General features: G+C 44.8%; 1 protein-coding gene across 15 annotated transcripts in view; it reads right to left on the minus strand.

Annotated features, from left to right (window-relative positions):
- Positions 1 to 19,445, minus strand: part of anks1b (ankyrin repeat and sterile alpha motif domain containing 1B) — an 865,501-nt gene that overhangs the window by 229,376 nt on the left and 616,680 nt on the right. The window lies entirely within an intron of this gene.

A 19,445-nucleotide genomic window follows, 5' to 3' on the forward strand; every position in this document is an offset into this window, starting at 1 on the left:
ATATCACTGTTTTTTAAAATGTTTAATCTATGCAGCAGTTACAAAGCTAAGTCCAGATATGAATGGCAATTCTCCTCATGCATCCACTGCCTCTTGAAATACTTAAGAGTTTTTGCCTCCAACATCCTACCTGAAAGGTCATTCCAATATTAATCATTATTGCTTGAAGAAGTGTTGTCTAATATTAATTGTGATCTTAGCTTTTACCAGTTTGCACCTATGTCACCTTTTTCTGAGGTTCTGGTTTAACTTGGGAAAGTGCTCAGGGTGAATCCTTCCTATTCTATTTATCCTACAAACTTTTACAGTTCTCCTTACACTTCCTTTCAAGCCTGAAGAGCGTTTGTCTTTTCGAATTTTTCCTCATAACTCAGTCCACTGGCACTAGGCCTAGAACTCCTGGGTCCCCTGCATTACTTCTAGAACTTAGGTGTTACAATTGTGTTTCAGTGACTAGAACTGAATACAGTGTTCAAGAGCCTGACCACAGCGCTATACAGCTGAAACTTGAACACGTCAAATTTCAGTTCTCCTGACCTGACAGTAAAGGCCAGCATTCTTTTTGTTTTATTATTTGCTGCTCTGCAATGACTGGGCAATGGCTAGAGTTGAATCACAATTGCTGCCAAATCTCTTCAACCTCGCTTTAGCCGGTTCAACATCAATCATTTATTATCTAATTTCTTTTCTTCCAATGTTTAAGACTTTAGTGTAAGACATAGACTCAAATTACTGAAACCACAAGGAGGAAAAATCAAGAGAAATACTAATCTTTTAAAATCATAAAAATAGTGGATTTATATATATATATATAATATATTAGATGCTGCATTTGCTTCAGGTTTTATTAGTTTCATTTACAGGTTGCAGGGATGTAATGAAATAATAAGCCAGAGTTTGGTTACTAACATACCAGCAAAAAGCAGCACACCACTTTTAATAAAGTGAACTTCAATAAACCAGCATTATTGGTTTAGAACAGGATCTTTTCAAGATCCAAAGTCAGCAATATGGTAGCACATGGGATTAAAGTTCTAAGTCATTGAACAATGGAGTATCAGAGTATTGCCAGAGGCCTGGTGCTTAAGCACAGAGATAAATGATGGAAAGGAAACTCACCAAATGTTTCCTAGAACGCAAGAACAGGACTGGAAACAGATCACATGCCCTCTCTATCAATACAGTTGACATGTTGCCTGACTGGCCAGGGAAAAGGGATGAGGTCTGACGGAACAAAAATCTGAAAACTCAGAGCCAATAAACCCCAAAATAAAATACCCTAGATGTTATTAATAGGGGCATAGGATACAATAGCAAGGAGGTTATGTTAAGAGCCACAGGCTTTATTCTACTTCCAGACCTGACTTTCTTTTCTACGTGGAAATTTTCCCCTGACTCTGCTGATATTTTTCTGTAAGTAAAATTGAGATGTACCTGGATCCTCTGCACTGCAATACAGAGGTTGATTCAATCCTAACCCATTAAAACAATGCTTAATGTCCCTTTTCTTTTACAAGAGGGGGGAAATCTTAATTCTGCACCTATTATGTCAACAAACAACAGGCAGAAGGAGATATTTCCCTGCAACCATAGCCAGATGCCCTGGATCACCTGGGCACTGTGAATATCAGAACAATGTGCGGGTTGGTTTGATTTTCATGTTTTCCTAGTTATGTGAGATTTGTTGCTCCCACATGGAGAATCAAACAATGAGTTTGTAAGAATTATTTGTGAACATATGTTAGACTGTGCGCACACAGCATGGAAGGGGGAGAAGGAGATAATGGTATCAACTCGCAGTTTTATTCATATGCTGAGATTCACAGTGGTATTGTTAATAAATCATTGACATAAGTACTGACTATTATGAAACCAAGGGTTGACCAACAACAGCAACAAGCACAGAGAAACTAATTTCTATCAGACCAATAGGAGATGAGCAGAGGAAACACAATAAACACTTCTCAAGATCAAACGCATTCTGTTTTATCTATGAATCATGCATTAAACTAGTCATATCAAAATACAACTGGAAGATATCCACAAAATAGTAACTTGTACAATACCAATGGAAGGCAGGATCTTAAAAGATTGAATGAGCTTTTATTGTTCAGAGTTGCAATGTGTTACTTTGAAAGGTTTCCTCACGATATGGAGAATAGTTTCTTTAGCTAACAGCTGGAGGATACGAATGAAACTGTAAAGGTGATATAATAATTGATAAAGGATAATTGTGTGAAAGATTAATAGCAGCAAAATACAGCCAGAGGAAAAGAAAACAAACTATTCACTGCTGAGAAATTGTATTTGGTACCAATGGGCAAACTACAGATTCCATGCTCCAAAGATTGCTTCTTTGCACATTGACCGCAGGGTTTATTGCATTTGCTGTTTGGACTGTAAAGTTATGAGAACATTAGCCACCAGCTTCCTGTATGTTTTTCAAGTAGATACATTCTCATTCAAAAAACATTCACTGCATTTATGGCTCCATGTCATTAGCATCATGATGGAGGGAGACGGTAGTGATATATGGTTGCTCAAGCAAGACCTCTGCTCAACAGCAACCTACCTTTAGTGTTCAACTCTGTCCCCTCCAAGCTCATGACGTATGGCACATTCTGGGCAGCATTTTGTTTTGGAGTCAGGGCCATTTCTGGGTGCTGACCATGTATTGTGCCACGCCCAAGGCCAATTGGAGGCCCTCCAGTCCTGAGAGATTGGTAGCCCCACAGTCAGAGGTGGGAGCTGCCAATGTAGGTGAGGGAGAGAGAGAAAGAGAGCACCTCAAAATTAATAACTTTTTGATAAAGCTGAAATTTATACTGGTCACAGCTCCAGTTGCTTTGGAGGGGGAACCATTGGATTTGGCTGCCATGGGGACCCGATAGCCAACTTTAAAATAGCTATCAACACATCCCCCCCATCACCAGCCCCCCTTCCCATCCAAATCCCTTCACCAAAACAGCCGACTTTAAAAATGACCCCGAGGCAGAAACACGCTGGCAAGTCAGCACATCATTCTCCAATGCCAATTTTCCAGTTCTCCCATCTCCAGTCCCGCCTCCAACGCCAATCAAAATTTTTTTCATTTTGATTCAGGGAAAGCTTCTGAAGTATATGCCTGTGAGCAGGTCCTTGCTTCACATTGTGACACAGTATGCACTGTGCTTCCAGCCAATAAGAAGCTTACAGAGTGGTGATATTTCTATGATAAAAATGGTGCTTGAATATAGTTAAAGACATGATATTTCTGCACTTCATAGAATAACCATGTCACATGCACTGGCTTGGGTAATAGATTTTAAATAGAATAATAGTGTTGTCAATTTTTTCCAGATTGTTTGACACTCAAGCCCCCTTTGGTCTCCCAAAGCTAAGGTGTTCAATATGACATCATCAAACCATGCCAGTGACTGTGTTTTCTGCTGTCTGTCACCACATGTACTGAGACACTCTCACTTAATGCAGGCTGCCTCATACATAGTATTTTGGATGTTAGTCTTTGATAGCTTGTCCTAATGCTTCTTACCAATCGTCATTAATTTCTTTTGAGCTGCGCTTCTACCATGTTAGTGGATAAATTCAGGTTAAGTATACTATTTGTGAAGCTAGTCAAACAAACCTATTTGACCCTTCAATATATGTGGCAGATTCAGATAATTCACATTCATCCTTATTGCTCAGCTCTACATTTCTTTCACATCAGACACCCTCTTGCTCACACTTTCCCGTATATGGCAGTTGAGAAGAACCGTTTCCAGTGTCGGCTTTAATGCCTCCTTAATGCGTTGTTACTTTGTATACAAGTGGGTTGCTCTATCATCCTTTGCTGTGTTCTCTCATCATTTGTGCAAGTAAACTGGGCTTTGTACAGTATGGCTTCACATTCCACAGTCATTCAATATAACATGATCAACAGCTGAACTGTTCCATTTTGTCCTATTTATACTGGTAAAGTGGCCATTTGCTAGTTATAGGTGATTCTGCACCATTATTGCAGTTATTTTCTGCTTGATTACTCCATTGTATTTGAATCTTATTGGATTCAATCTTGCAGAAAGTGTACACAGTGAAGTTGTGATTGCTAGAAGGTACATTAAAACAAATGCAAGAAAGATAAACTCAAATTTAACACATTTTCAATACACTAAGTCATTTCACCCTTTAATGCATTACAAACTAACTTCCTGAACCAAAGGAGCCCTTTTTATCTGGATATTAGGAGAGATCAATATCACCTGCAGCTTAGCAGAATGAAATATGCAGTGATTTGCAGAACATCAAAGCAGGAGGACTGACTGAAACTGGTTACTTAATAAGATCTACAAGGCAGATATTCTCACGAGCTGGTTCAGGTGAGTACTGGGACTTGTAAAAGTTAAGCTACAAGGTTACGTTGCTTGGCCTAAATAGCCAAGTGGTTATGGTACTGGGTTTGTAATCCCAAGATCAAAAGTTCAAATCTCACAATGGCAAACAATGTAACTTCATCTGAACATATGGAAACATGCTTGTACTCAAAAGAGTTACAATCTCAGCAGGGACCACTAACATTTTACTTAGCCTAAATAGCCAAGTGGTTATGGTACTGGGCTTGTATCCCCAAGATCAAGAGTTCAAATCTCACAATGGCAAACTATGAAACAACGTAACTTCATCTGAATAGGAACAGATGGAAACGTGTTTTTAGCTTGGCCTAAATAGCCGAGTGGTTATGGTACTGGGTTTATAACCCCAAGATCAAGAGTTCAAATCTCACCATGCCAAACTATGAAACAATGTAATTTCATCTGAAACAGATGGAAACGTGTTTGTACTCAAAAAAAGAGTTACATCTTCCTTATTTAAAAGATTATCAAGAGTTCAAATCTCACAATGGCAAACTATGAAAAAATGTAACTTCATCTGAATAAACTGATGGAAATGGGTTTGTACTCAAAAGAATTACAAGTGATTGCCATCTGATGTCAAACCCAATAGTTGTATTCTTTGACCCCTCGGGGGTCACTGAGGGCACCTCCCTTGAGGTGGTGTCCATCTCCAGTGCACTTAACACCCCTGAGGTACCTTCTGGCTCGTCGGGGGACTGCAACTTTGAAAATTTAAAAAATATAAATGCGTCATTGGGTGGCGGCGAAAAGGAGGGCCTTCCCGCTCCCTCCCAAACCTTGACACCGGGCGTCCTATGTTTAGGTCAGGAGCTTGTCCTGAGCTCCCCGGACGACCCGGTGCCGGGAGGAGAGCGGGCATCAGAACTGCCGCTGCCCTCTGGCCCAAAAAGTTTAGAGGAGACCAGAGAGGACTCCTCTGGCCTTGATCCTGGGGGTGGGATCGAGGCACAGATAGAGCCAGCTGGCAGCTCCGACTCAGCCCCTGTACTCAATGTGGGGGAGGGGTCGGAAGCTGGAGGCGACGACCCGGAGGAGGACGAGGTGTCGGTGGTGAGCGTTGGGGATTACGCGGAGTCGCTCTCAAGCGAGGCGGTGGATCCCCTGGTGCCCTCTACTGACTCCCCCCTCATCCCCCCAAGGGAACTCCGGGACTTTTTGTCGGGGCACCGCGGTCGCCGAGACAGGGTTCAGTTGGCCTTGGACCGGTGGCATTCGTTTCCGCTGGTGTTCTGGTCCACTCGCGAGGCTCTCAAGTCTCCCGAGTTGGATAGGAACGCGCGGCGGAGGGTCCAAACGTTTCTCGCTGGGCTCCTGAAGGAGAGGAAGGACTAAAAAGTCCTCTTCTTCTTTTTAATGACTTAAGGTGAAGGTTTGATGTACCTTTGACAATGAAGACCACTATAGCCAGCCTCAACATCCGCGGCAGCAGGGCCGCACAGCGCAGGTTCCAGAACTTCTCGGTCCTCAGGGACGGGAAGTATGCGTTGTGCTTCCTGCAAGAAACCCATACCGTTCCGGGAGACGAAGCCACGTGGCTCCTGGAGTGGCGAGGGGGGGTCTACATGAGTCACCTAGCCTCCAATTCTGGCGGGGTGGCTATCTTGTTGGCCCCGCATTTTCAGCCGGAGATCTTGGGGGTCAAGGAGCCGGTGCCAGGCCGGTTGCTGCACCTGACTGTGCGTCTGGGGGGGGCGGTGCTTCACTTTGTGAATGTGTACGCTCCCCTGGGCACGCAGCAGCAAGCGAGCTTCTTTGAAGAAGTGTCCACTCATCTTGGCTCCATCGACGCTGGCGAGTGCATCGTCCTCGGGGGGGATTTCAATTGCACCCTCGGGGTCCGGGACCGTCACGGTACCCCGCACTGCACGCGAGGTGTGAGTAAGTTGCGGGACCTGGTCAGGTCCTTCGACTTAGTGGACGTCTGGCGAAATCTCCATCCTGACTCCAGCGTGTTCACCTTTGTGTCACCTGGAGTCGGAGCGTCCAGACTCGACCGCCTTTACGTTTCGAAGGCGTACGTGTCCTGCGTTCCGGCTGCTTCTATACAGCAGGTTCCGTGCACGGACCACCGTCTGGTGTGGGCGGAGCTCACTTCGTTCTGCGCTCGGACGGGGTCCGCGTACTGGCATTTTAATAACCTGTTGTTGGAAGACCAGCGGTTCCTGGACTCGTTCCGTCGCTTCTGGGCCGGCTGGAGAAGGAAGCGGGGAGGCTTCCCCTCCTTGAGGCTATGGTGGGACGTGGGCAAGACTCACGTCCGAGTTTTCTGTCAAGAGTACGCGAAGGGGTCGACAAAGAGACGCAAATCCAGGGTCGAGGAGTTGGAGAAGGAGGTGCTCGACCTGGAGGCACGTCTCCGTCAGCCCGACGCGGACCCGGCCCTGCGGTCGGTGTACGATGAGAGGAAGGGCGCGCTGCGGGACCTGCAACTGGTCGGGTCTCGGGGCGCGTTCGTGAGGTCGCGGATCTGTTTCCTTAAGGAGATGGACCGTGGCTCTCCCTTCTTCTACTCACTGGAAAAAAGGCACGGGGTCCGTAAGCAGCTCTTTACGCTGCTGGCCGACGACGGATCCCTTGTCTCGGATCCGGAGGGCATCAGGGCCATTGCCCGAGATTACTACACTGCCCTGTTCTCTCTGGATCCGTCCAGTGAGGAAGCTTGCAGAGTTTTGTGGGAGGACCTGCCGCAGGTCGGCCCGGAGTGCGCCGGAAAGCTCGACTCCCCTATAAGTCTGGGGGAGCTGACCGGCGCACTCAACGGTCTTTCTAGGGGCAAAACCCCGGGACTAGACGGGCTGACCGTGGAGTTCTTCAGGGCGTTCTGGGACGTCTTGGGGAGCGACTTCGCGGGGGTCCTGGGGGAGAGCATTGCTACCGGGGAGATGCCCCTTTCGTGGCGCAGGGCCGTGATTGCCCTGCTGCCGAAGAAGGGGGATCTCCGCCTTCTTAAAAACTGGCGCCTGGTCTCCCTCCTCAGCACGGACTACAAAATCTTCGCCCGAGCCATGTCTTCTTGGCTCGGCACCGTGCTGGACCACATGATCCACCCTGACCAGTCTTACACCGTCCCGGACCGAACCATTTATGATAACATCCATCTGGTCCGGGACATCATCCACCATTCCCAGAGGGCTGGTCTGTCGAGCGCCTTCCTGTCTCTCGATCAGGAGAAGGCGTTCGACAGGGTGGATCACGAATACTTACTCGGAACTCTGCGAGCTTTCGGGTTCAGGACGCATTTTGTCGCCCGGATCCGACTTCTGTACACCGCCGCGGAGTGTCTAGTGAAGGTTAACGGGTCCCTGACGGCGCCCCTTCGCTTTGGGAGAGGGGTACGTCAGGGCTGCCCCCTGTCTGGCCAGTTGTATTCTATCTGCGTGGAGCCTTTCCTGCGCCTCTTGCGGAGGAGGTTGTCGGGATTGGTTCTGCGCGGGCCGGGCATCGGGGTGGTCCTTTCGGCTTACGCCGATGACGTGCTCCTTATGTTTAGTGACCCAGCTGACCTGCGGAGGATGCGCGAGTGCCAGGAGGTCTACTCTGCCGCTTCTTCTGCCAGGATCAACTGGGGTAAATGTTCTGGACTCCTGGTCGGTCAGTGGCAGATGGATCCCCTACCCGAGGAGCTCAGGCCTTTCACCTGGAGCAGGACCAGCCTCCTCTACCTGGGGGTCCATCTCTGCCCCGCTGAGGAATCCTGGCCGGCAAACTGGCAGGAACTGGAGACGAAAGTCACCGCTCGCCTGCGGCGCTGGACAGGACTGCTCCGAGTGCTATCTTACCGAGGTCGAGTTCTGGTCATAAACCAGCTGATCGCCGCCATGTTGTGGTATCGGCTGGTCACTTTGACCCCTCCCCCGGACTTTGTCACAAGAATCCAGAGATTGTTAGTCGACTTCTTCTGGGACAAAAGATTGCACTGGGTCGCTGCCGAGGTTCTGAGTCTCCCGCTTAGGGAGGGTGGTCAGGCGCTAGTGTGCCTACGCACACAGGTGGCGACTTTCCGCCTTCAGACCCTGCAGCGATACCTCTACGTCGAGCCTCCTCCTAGATGGTGTGCCCTGATGACGTATTTCCTCCGTCAGGTGCACGGCCTGAACTATGACGTGCAGCTCCTGTTTATAGAACAGCTGGGCCTCGGTGGCTCCTTGCAGGCGTTGCCCGTCTTTTACCAGGACCTGATCAAAGTCTGGAAAGTGGTCGCCTCGCGACGCAGCTCTCCCCCATCAGGAGTAGCGGCTATCGTCAGAGAGCCGCTGCTCAGGGATCCGCCCCTCCGTCCTTTTCAGTGGTTGGCGGAGAGGAGGGCTGTGGCCGCAGGGGTGACCAGAATCGGGGACGTGCTGGGTGGCGGAGGACTGGGCTGGATGCTCCCGCAGGAGTTGGCGCGACGCGCGTCTGTGAGTGTCCAGGTCGCAGCCGATGCCATCCAAGACCTGAGAACGGTCGTGCTCGGACCCGTCGTTATTTTGGGTCTTGAGGCGGCCCAGGTGTGCGGTGGTCTTCCGTCTGAGCGTTCCCCTGTTCGGACGGAATTCCACATTGGCCCCAAGCCCCGAACCCTCCCTCGGGTGCTGGTGCCCCGCAATATGAGCCGCCTCGGGGACATGCCCTCTGTGCCTTTTGGCACGGCAAAGAGGAGCTTTTTGTACGGACTGCTGCTGCACACCTTCCATTTTCTCGCCCTTGTCCGTCGACCGGACACGCCCTGGCGTGCCTTGTTGCCGTCCGGCGGCTGAGGCCCCCGATGGGAGGCCCTCTACGGAGGTGTCCTCCCCCTTTCTATCGGAGACCTGGGTTGGAGGGTGTTGCATGCAGCAGTCCCTTATAATAAGAGGATGCATTGGTTCGCGGACTCTCAGGACACGTGCCCTTTTTGCGGTCTTGTGGAGTCCGTGGACCATGTATACATAGGGTGTTGTAGGCTGCACTCCCTTTTTAGTTATTTGAAAAACCTTTTATTGATGTTTTGTTTGCACTTCAGCCCCATGCTCCTGATCTATGGGCACCCGGTGCGGAAGGGGGTTGGGAAGGAGGAGGACCTCCTCGTGAACCTGCTCCTGGGCCTGGCCAAGTTGGCCATTAACAGGTCCAGGCAGCGGGCGATCGACGGGGGAGTCCCGCCCGATTGTTTGTCCCTCTTCCGCGGCTACGTTCGCTGCCGGATGTCCCTGGAGAAGGAGCACGCGGTGTCTGCTGGCACTCTCGAGGCCTTCCGTGCTCGGTGGGCACCGCGGGGACTGGGGTGTTTTGTTGACCCCTTTAATCACATTTTGATTTAAAGTTTGTAAGTTTCCTTTAAAACTTTGTTCTTGGTTTTACAGCTGACCTGAATTAGGGGCTGTGCCTGATTTTTCCCAATTTTGTTGATTTGGTTTTCATTTAAAAAGATTATCAAGAGTTCAAATCTCACAATGGCAAACTATGAATCAAGAGTTCAAATCTCACAATGGCAAAACTATGAAACAATGTAACTTCATCTGAAACAGATGGAAACGGGTTTGTACTCAAAAGAGTTACAAGGTTACGTTGGTAATTGCAAATGAGTGAATTAATGCCAAACTAAAAGGTTAAAAAATTGTGCCAAAACTGGGAGAGCTCTCCCACAGCAATAGCCTGACATGGTCATAGAATCATACCTTACAGCCAAAGTTCCAGGCACTTTCATCATCATCCCTGTATACGTCCTGTCCACCAACTGGCAGGGCAGACCCAGCAGAGGCTGTGGCACAGTGGTATACAGTCACAAGGGAACTTCCCCAGGAGTTCTCAACATTGACTCTGGACCCCATGATGTTTCATGGCATCAAGTCAAAAGTGGGCAAGGAAATCTTCACTGATTACCACCCTTCCTCATTACTACTGCTCCATTTTAAGCATTGCATGGAAGAAGTACTGAGGGTGGCATGGGCACAGAATGTACTCTGGGTTGGGGACTTCAATGTCCATCATCAAGAGTCGCTGGGAAGCAACACAACTGACTGAGCCAGTCGAGTCCTAATGATCATATCTGCCAGGCTAGGTCTGCGGAAGGTGGTGAGAGAACTAACAAGAGTTAAAAACCTACTAGATTTGGCCTTCACAATCTCCGTGTTGTAGATGCACCTGTCCAGGTAGGGCACACAGTCCTTGTGAAGACAAAGTTCCATTTTCAGACCGAGCATACCCTCCATCGGGTTGTGTGGCACTACCATCATGCTAAATGGATAGATTCAGAACAGATCTAGCAACTCAAAACTGGGCATCCATGAGACACTTTGGGCCATCAGCAGCTTCAATATTGTATAAAACCACAATGTGTAACCTCAAGGCCCCACTCTACCATTACCATCAAGCCAAGGGATCAAAACAAAAAAACTGCGGATGCTGGAAATCCAAAACAAAAACAGAATTACCTGGAAAAACTCAGCAGGTCTGGCAGCATCGGCGGAGAAGAAAAGAGTTGACGTTTCAAGTCCTCATGACCCTTCGACAGAACTTGAGTTTGAGTCCAAGAAAGAGTTGAAATATAAGCTGGTTTCAGGTGTGTGTGTGGGGGGCGGAGAGATAGAGAGAGAGAGAGGTGGGGGGGGGTGTGGTTGTAGGGACAAACAAGCAGTGATAGAAGCAGATCATCAAAAGATGTCAACAACAATAGTACAATAGAACACATAGGTGTTAAAGTTAAAGTTGGTGATATTATCTAAACGAATGTGCTAATTAAGAATGGATGGTAGGGCACTCAAGGTATAGCTCTAGTGGGGGTGTTTTTTTTTAAATAATGGAAATAGGTGGGAAAAGGAAAATCTTTATAATTTATTGGGAAAAAAAGGAAGGGGGAAACAGAAAGGGGGTGGGGATGGGGGAGGGAGCTCACGACCTAAAGTTGTTGAATTCAATATTCAGTCCGGAAGGCTGTAAACTGCTTCTATCACTGCTTGTTTGTCCCTACAACCACACCCACTCCCCCCCCCCACCCCCCCCGCCACCTCTCTCTCTCTCTATCTCTCCGCCCCCCCCACACACACACCTTAAACCAGCTTATATTTCAACTCTTTCTTGGACTCGAACTCAAGTTCTGTCGAAGGGTCATGAGGACTCGAAACATCAACTCTTTTCTTCTCCGCCGATGCTGCCAGACCTGCTGAGTTTTTCCAGGTAATTCTGTTTTTGCCAAGGGATCAACCCTGGTTTAATGAAGAGTGCAGGAGGGCTTGCCTGGAGCAGCACCAGGCATACCTAAAAATGAGGTGTCAACCTGTTGGAGGTCAATCATCTTTATCATCTTCAGTTCTTCATCGATGACATTATCTCCATCATAAGGTCAGGAGTGAGGATGTTCGCTGGTAATTGCACAATGTTCAGTGCCAATCGCAACACCTTAGATACAGCAGCAGTCCATGGCCATATGCAGCAAGACCTGGACAACATGCAGGTTTGTGCTAATGTTTGGCATGAATGTTACCTGCCACTTAAATGCCAGGCAATGACCTTCCCAAACAAGAGAGAATCTAACCATTCCCCCTTGACATTCAATGGCATTACCATCACTAAATTCCCCACTATCAACATCCTTGGGGTTACCATTGACTAGAAACTGAACTGGACTAGCCATATAAATACTGTGGCTACAAAAGCAGGTCAGAGACTGGTGATTCTGATGTAAGCAACTCACCAAACAACTGTCCACCATCCACAAGGCACAAGTCAGGTGTAGTGGTGTCACAAGTAATGGTGATGGAATCCACTTGCCTGAATGAGTGAAGCTCCAACAACACTCAAGAACTTGACACCATCCAGGACAAAGTAGCCTATTTGATCAGCACCCCTTCCACCAACTTAAAATTAATTCCCTCTACCACTGACGCACAGATGGTAGCAGTGTGTACTATATACAAGTTGCACTGGAGCAATTCACCAAGCCTCCTTAGACAGCATCTTCCGAACCCACAACCTCTACCACCTGAAAGGACAAGGGCAGTAGATGCATGGGAACACCACCAGCTGCAGGTTCTCCTTCAAGCCACTTACCATCCTGAAATGTATTGCCGTTCCTTCACTGTCACTGGTTCAAAATCCTGGAACTTCCTCCCTAACAGCACTGTGGGTGTACTTACATCACATGGACTGCAGCGGTTCAAGAAGACAGCTCATCACCACCTTCTCAGGAGTAGTTAGGGATAGGGATAGGGAACAAATGCTGGCCTCATCAGCGGCCACCACAACCCATGAAAGAATATAAAAAGCAGTTTTTGAAAGTACTGTACAAATTGAACTACCATGTCCGCACACTATTTTGTTCTATTATTTTTCCAGGGTTTACAAGCTGTTTGGCTGATTGCACAGCTTGTGTTTTTCTTAGCAGTCATAGCAACCAGACTTATTTTGAGTTTGCAAACCATTGTTGATTATAGCGCATACTGTGGATACTCCAGATCTTTCACCACTGGAAGGTTGCTGTCTCAACTTAGTGGAAATTGCAGGAAAGTCTGCATATATTTTTTGGGATGGTACAGTAAGTCTGGTTGCTATGACTGCTAAGGAAAGTACAACCTGTGCAATCAGCCAAACAGCATGTAAACCCTGGAAAAATAATAGTGTGGGGACATGGTAGTTCAATTTGCACAATACTTTCAAAAACTCTTTGAGGGATGCCTCAAAACTCCCAGTAAATACATTTCACAAACTAATTAGCACATTATATACAGGTGGAACACATCTCCTTTCATTTAGCCCCACCTTTCGAGAGTTGATCCTTTCTTTCACGGGTTGTGGTGGTCGCTCACAAGACCAGCATTTGTTCCCTATTCCTAACTACCCTTGAGAAGGTGGTTCAAATCCCATCAGAGCAAGTTGCCTTTTTAGGTAAGAGAGTGACATGGTGCCTCAAGATGGAAATGCACTTTCTCCAACTTTTTAAACAAAACATGCCTTCAGCAGCTGGGCCACCATTGTGGAGGGGAAGAGACCGACCTGCAGTTCCAGGTGAAGCCAGGCAGGCATGGAAAGCTTCAAAGCCTGCCTTGAGCATTGGCCCCTTCCAGTTTGCCACAGGGAGGCTGCCTCCAGGTAGGTCTAGTTCCCAATCCCAGAGGTCAATTGGAAAATCTTAATTGGTGTCGACATCACTAGGCCTTTAAAGAACCTTAATTGGCTGGTCTGAACCTCCTGCCCCCATCCTAACTCTGGGAAAACAGCCCAGGGGCAGGATGTTGCCAGAAAATTAGCATGCTGGCCAGCAGCATGAATTTTCATGCCCACCCATCTGTGTGCTTGCTCCCATATGGGAGAGAAAGTTCTGCCCAAGGTATTTGTTCATGACTGACACTGGGTAATTATTTGGCCCTGATTAATAATACTATGGGAGGTCTTGTGGCCCAGTGGAGAGTGTCCCTGCCTCTAAACCAGAGGTTCCAGGTTCGAGTCCCAGCCCAGGACTTGATGGCCAAGCAAGTGGTGTTCATAATTCAGCCCAACAGGTTGAAAATCAAACTGCAAATCCTTCCAGCACATACCAATGGCAGATGATAAAAGTGAGAGAGATTCCTGGCCAGCCATGTGATGACAAGAACAGGAGCCTCTACCATCACCATACATAGCTCCAGGCTACAACATGTATGCAAAACTTCATGTTGCCACATAAATAGATAAACATAATTAAATCAAAGCATGGAAAACCTTGCTAATAGGCTAAACTATAGCAGTTATGTTAGCCTATTTATTCACCATGGGGAAATAATGTGCTTTTAGCCATACTGATCAAAAGGCTGTATTATGGTAAATTATGTTTAAAAGGCATACCAATTTAGAAAAAGTTTTAAAGATGTTTTAGTTCCAATATTTTGTCGATTTGTTCTGAGATGTATAAGTTTAACAATCTCAGGAAATAAAAGATTAAAATATTTATTTATAATTCAATACAGTTATAAAAATACACCACTATAGAGGTTTTTTTTTACCATAACTGAAAGCACCAATGGATAAATAAAGGGGGCCAAATCTTACTGAAAACACCATGGTGTGTTAACAGTGCATGCTGTTACTAATGTACAAATTGGCCAGTTAAGTTCAGTAGAAGAAGCAGTATGCTGTAGATCTCCAGACGGCACGCTGCCATTTGCTTCACACTAACTGCATACCACCATTATTTTTTAACAACTTGCAGGTTTTACACATCAATTACCTGTTGAACTTGACACAGAAAATTAGGACTCATAATTAATTGCGCAAGTGACATTGTAACAATGTGATATTTGTTAATGCAATACCAATCAATCTGTCCAGTCCAGAAAGGGAAAAATTAAACCTTGGAGTCTTTTCTTACATGTACTAAATTGTTGTTACATTTTTTAACTTATTTTTCCTTTCAGACTATTTTCTCTCTCTGAATACAGTCTTTCTTTCCTTCTCTTTCATTCCCTTTCTGATTCTGATTTAACTCTTATTTACCCTCCTCCTCCATCATTCCTGTTTCTTTTTCAATCCTTAAGTCTCCTTAACCATTGGTTAAGGAAATACACTGTCGGCCCAATCGTTCAGATCCCAGATACCCTGTTGCCCTCGCCATGCCGTTATCAATTCACTCTTCCAGGAAGATATTGCACAAACAAAATTAAGCTGAAGTGGGCAAGAGAAATTCTGACAATGCACACCATGACATGCCCTGCTCCAGAACCATTTGGTTTAGAATCTTTATGACTACCTTTTAAACCATCCTGTCACATTTCATTTAACTGCAGGACAGATAATGTTGTATTATACCATTTGCTAAAGAAGCTGTTGTTACCATGATCTTAATCAAAGCACAACAGTATGAGGATCAAACAAGGGTACACCATTAATTCCACCCTGGCTATGGTACTGAAACAGTTCTTATCAACATCACAATGATATCCTATGTGACTATAACAAAGGTAAACTTTCCCTTCTCTTCCTTCTTGAACCGTCTACTGCCTTTGACATAGTTGACAAAGCCATCCTCCTCTCCACTATCGTCTAACTGGATGGGACTGTTCTCAGCTGGTTCCATTCTTCACTATCTAATTGTATCCAGAGTATCACTTGCAATGGTTTCTCATCCTGCTCCCACACTGTTACCTCTGGTGTCCCCCCACCCGAGGATTAATCCTTAGCCCTTTCCTATTTGTCATCCACATGCTGCCCCTTGGTGATATAATCCAAAAGGTCAGCATTAATTTTCACATGGACACTGACAACACTTGACTCTACGTCACCACCACCTCTCTTGATTTCTTCACTGTTGCCAAATTATCAGACTGCTTGTCTGACAAGTAATGCTGGATGAGCAGAAATGTCCTTAATTTAAACACTGGGAAGACTGAAGCTATTATTCAAACTCTATCCCTATCTACCAATTGCATCCCTCTCCCTGGTAACAGTCTGAGGCTCAACCAGTCTGTTTGCAACCTTGTTATCATATTTGGCCCAGAGATGAGCTTCTGGTCACATACTCCCACCATCACTCAGATTGTCTATTTTCCCCTCCATAACATCCCCCAATTTGCCTGTCACAATTTATATGCTGCTGAAATCCTCATTCATCTTTTTGTTACTTCTAGACTTGACTATTCCAGCACTCCTGGTTGAACTCCAACGTTTTACGCTCTGTAAACATGAGGTCATCCAAAACTCAGTTGCCTGTGTCCTAACTCGCACCAAGTCTCATTCTCCTGTCACTCCTGTGTTCCCTGATCTACTCCTGTCAAGACACATCTTGATTTTAACATTCTCATCCTGTTTTCAAATTTCTTCATGGCCTCACCCCTCCCTATCTCTGTAATCTCCTACAATCTTACAACCCTCCTAGATCTGCACTCACCTAATTCTGGACTCTTGAACATCCCCAATTTTAATTGCTCCAACATTGGTGGCCATGCCATCGGTTGCCTAGGCCTTAAGCTCTGGAATACCAAACCCACCCCTCTGTGCCTCACAATCCTCCTTCAAAACATTCCTTAAAACCTATCTCTTTGATTAAGTTTTTGGTCACCTGGCCTAACATCTCCTTATGTGGCTCCGTGTTCTATTTCGTCTTATAATGCTCCTGTGTAGCACCTTGGGATGTTTCATTACTCTTAAGGTGCTATACAAATACAAGTGGTGGTTGGTGTTGTAATTGAATTACGGAAAAAAAACTTTTTAAATGCAAGTTCCAAGGACTCACTTCACTATAAACAGAAATTTAGTAACTGATCATAAAATTAATTTGGAACACTAATCTGACATAGCTCAGAAAAGTAAAATGAAGCAGCTGAGTTTTGATTAAGATGGTAACTTCAGAAAATAAAAGGTTTCTTTTAGTCCTGGGTTTAAGTAGCATTTACATGCTCTATAATAAAGTAAATAGTTTTAAGTCAATCAAACCATCCTTTGACCAATTTTCAGCTTCAATCATTTGGTTTTAATAGGGTAGCTTTATGTTCCTGAGCTTAGTGATTGGTTTATCCATCTTATTCAACAATCAATCTGGAGGTCTTATGGCTCATTAGCTAGTATGTGAAGATACAAAACAAACAATAAATCTGTATTAGCCATGGCTCAGTTGGTAGCCCTCTTGCCTCTGAGTCACAAGGGCCTGGGTTCAAGTCTTGCACTAGGCCTGGGCACAAAAATCAAGACTGACATGCTAGAGGTGTCAGAGGTGCTGTCTTTCAGGTGAGACATTAAATCAAGTTCCGATCTACCTGCTCAGGTGAATGTAAAAGGTTCCATGGCACTACTTTGAATACTAGCAGCTGCTGCACTTTCTACATTACAACAATGACTGCATTTCAGATGTATTTTATTGGTTGTAAAGCGCTTTGAAATGTCTGGTGATCATAAAAGTGCTATATAAATGCAAGTATTTCTTCTTCTTTTCACATATCCCAATCTCCAGACAAATCTTCCTTGTGCTAAATTGGTGACCTTATCATTGCAAGATCTATCCTGACATATATTCAGCAGCTTTGAAGATACTTCATCTGGAAAATAATGATCTTTATCAGGATGTAAAGTGAAGCACAATGCTGACATTGATAGTCAAAATCCATATCTCAGAAAATCAAATGTGATGAATATAACTTACTGACGTTTTTATATTTTTCATACTGAGTTGGCAATCATAATTTTAACATGCTGTTAAGTCATTGATAAGACTCAAGCTAATTCTTTTACAAACAATTAATCTATTTTATCAGATAAAGTCAGTAGACTTAGAAGCTGAAAATTACAGAAGTTATAGCATGCAAAATGGTTTGAGCCAAAGCTACTTTGAAGTAATTACATAGCATGTGTGTGTTATGGAATATTGAAATTTAATTCTACTCAGGCACTTTCCTTTTTTTGGGTAATGTTTGGGAGCCAGATAAGGTGTAAATATCAGTAAATCTGCAAAGAAGCATTGGGGTTCTTAGGAGTATTGAATTTGCTATTGCTCCTAAATCTGTAATTGCCTTATATATCCCTGAAATGTGCACAGACTGCCTTTGAACAGGCTATAACATCATTAAAATGAATAAGGCAAATCAAGGACCTTTTAAAAAAGAAACTTCACTACATAGATTTAAAATGTGCAGAAGTTAGTATATTGCTAATGATTCCTTCATAATCAAAAGAAGAGATGCTAGGGGTAGGTTCAATTAGCTTCAAGGATTAATTGTACATCCAGGCTATCAACTCCCTAGGTTTCTTGTTTGAGGGGATAATGTGGTTCAAGTAATCAATCCATCTGTCACATTAAAAATAAAATCTGAGATCTTATGATCAATTTAATTCTGACACCTGGATAATAAAAGGATTAATTCAGAAGAAAAGTGCAGTCTATCCAAATCCTAATCAACATGAGTACAAATTGTTCAGCTGTCTTCACGTCATCACCAAATATTATCTAGAAAATTGTTCTATTTTTATTTTTCATGGCCTGACCTCCACACGACATTCTCTTAAACAGAGCAGCATGTTTTTCTCCAAAATGGAAAAATCTATATGTTAAATTGCTGACAAAAAGAGACAATGTCCTGTTTTTTTTTTGCAAATTGTCCTGATGAGTGCAAGATAAAAAGCTTTGACAAAGGATGTCTCTTTTTTCAGCAATACTCAAGTTCTGTACTACCAAATGACTATTATTATAAATCAGATGCAAGGCCAAAGGAAACAGACAAAGCAATTATTTTGCTTTTTTTTAAAGAAATCCGACTTTTTAATTGTTAAAGACCATGGGGGAGAAATTGGTTATGCCAGCAGCGCAAAATGGGCTAATAGTGAATCAACAGCCAGTTTTTCAGTGGGCCAGTTTTTAATTTCCATCACCTTGGAAAATAATCGCAAAAATGTTTAATTGCAAACCAAGTAAAAATGACAATGAGACCATGAAATGAGTCTCAAAAAGGAGCTTGAACAATAGTTCTGTGAACCTCAATAGAAAGAGAATCGGGTGTGGTACCCTTTGTAAAAATTGGCTGCTATGTTTCCTACATCAGTGCCTACAATTCAAATACACTTCATTAATAATGAAGTACTTTGGGAGGTCCTGAAGATGTGCATGAACACAAGTATTCCTTTCTTTTGTCCAACAGTTTTTGATTGAAAGTGTAGGTGGACATTGGGTGAAGACAGATCAGGCTCAACTGTGCTATCTGTCGTGCTTTAAAAGAAGCCAACATGCTGAATTGTCGCTTTGACAAGATACCAAGGAAGCGCAGTGGCTATACACCCATAGCCAAGTGAAAGTTGGTGCTCTCAGGAGGCAATAAGGTGAAAGGGAAATTGCAACAGAGGCTGATTAATAATTGGAATATTGGTTTAATGGTATACTGACTGAAACCTATCCTAAAGCTGTGTGTAATAACATTATACTTTATTGATAATGTATAATTGAGGCTAAATATTCCCCCACTACAAAAGCAGCATAATGACTAATGAAAAAGATGACTGATGACAGACATCAGAGCTGGGATCAAAAAAACTAGCACTGATAATCAAAACGCCAAACCAAAGTGGGGGAGAAAGAGAATATTCCCGAATGCCTGCCAGTCTGGCATCGACACCAACTCACATCCTGGGAATGCATACATA

Source organism: Carcharodon carcharias, chromosome 13, assembly GCF_017639515.1.
Source record: "Carcharodon carcharias isolate sCarCar2 chromosome 13, sCarCar2.pri, whole genome shotgun sequence".
NCBI classification, from domain to species: Eukaryota; Metazoa; Chordata; class Chondrichthyes; order Lamniformes; family Lamnidae; genus Carcharodon; species Carcharodon carcharias.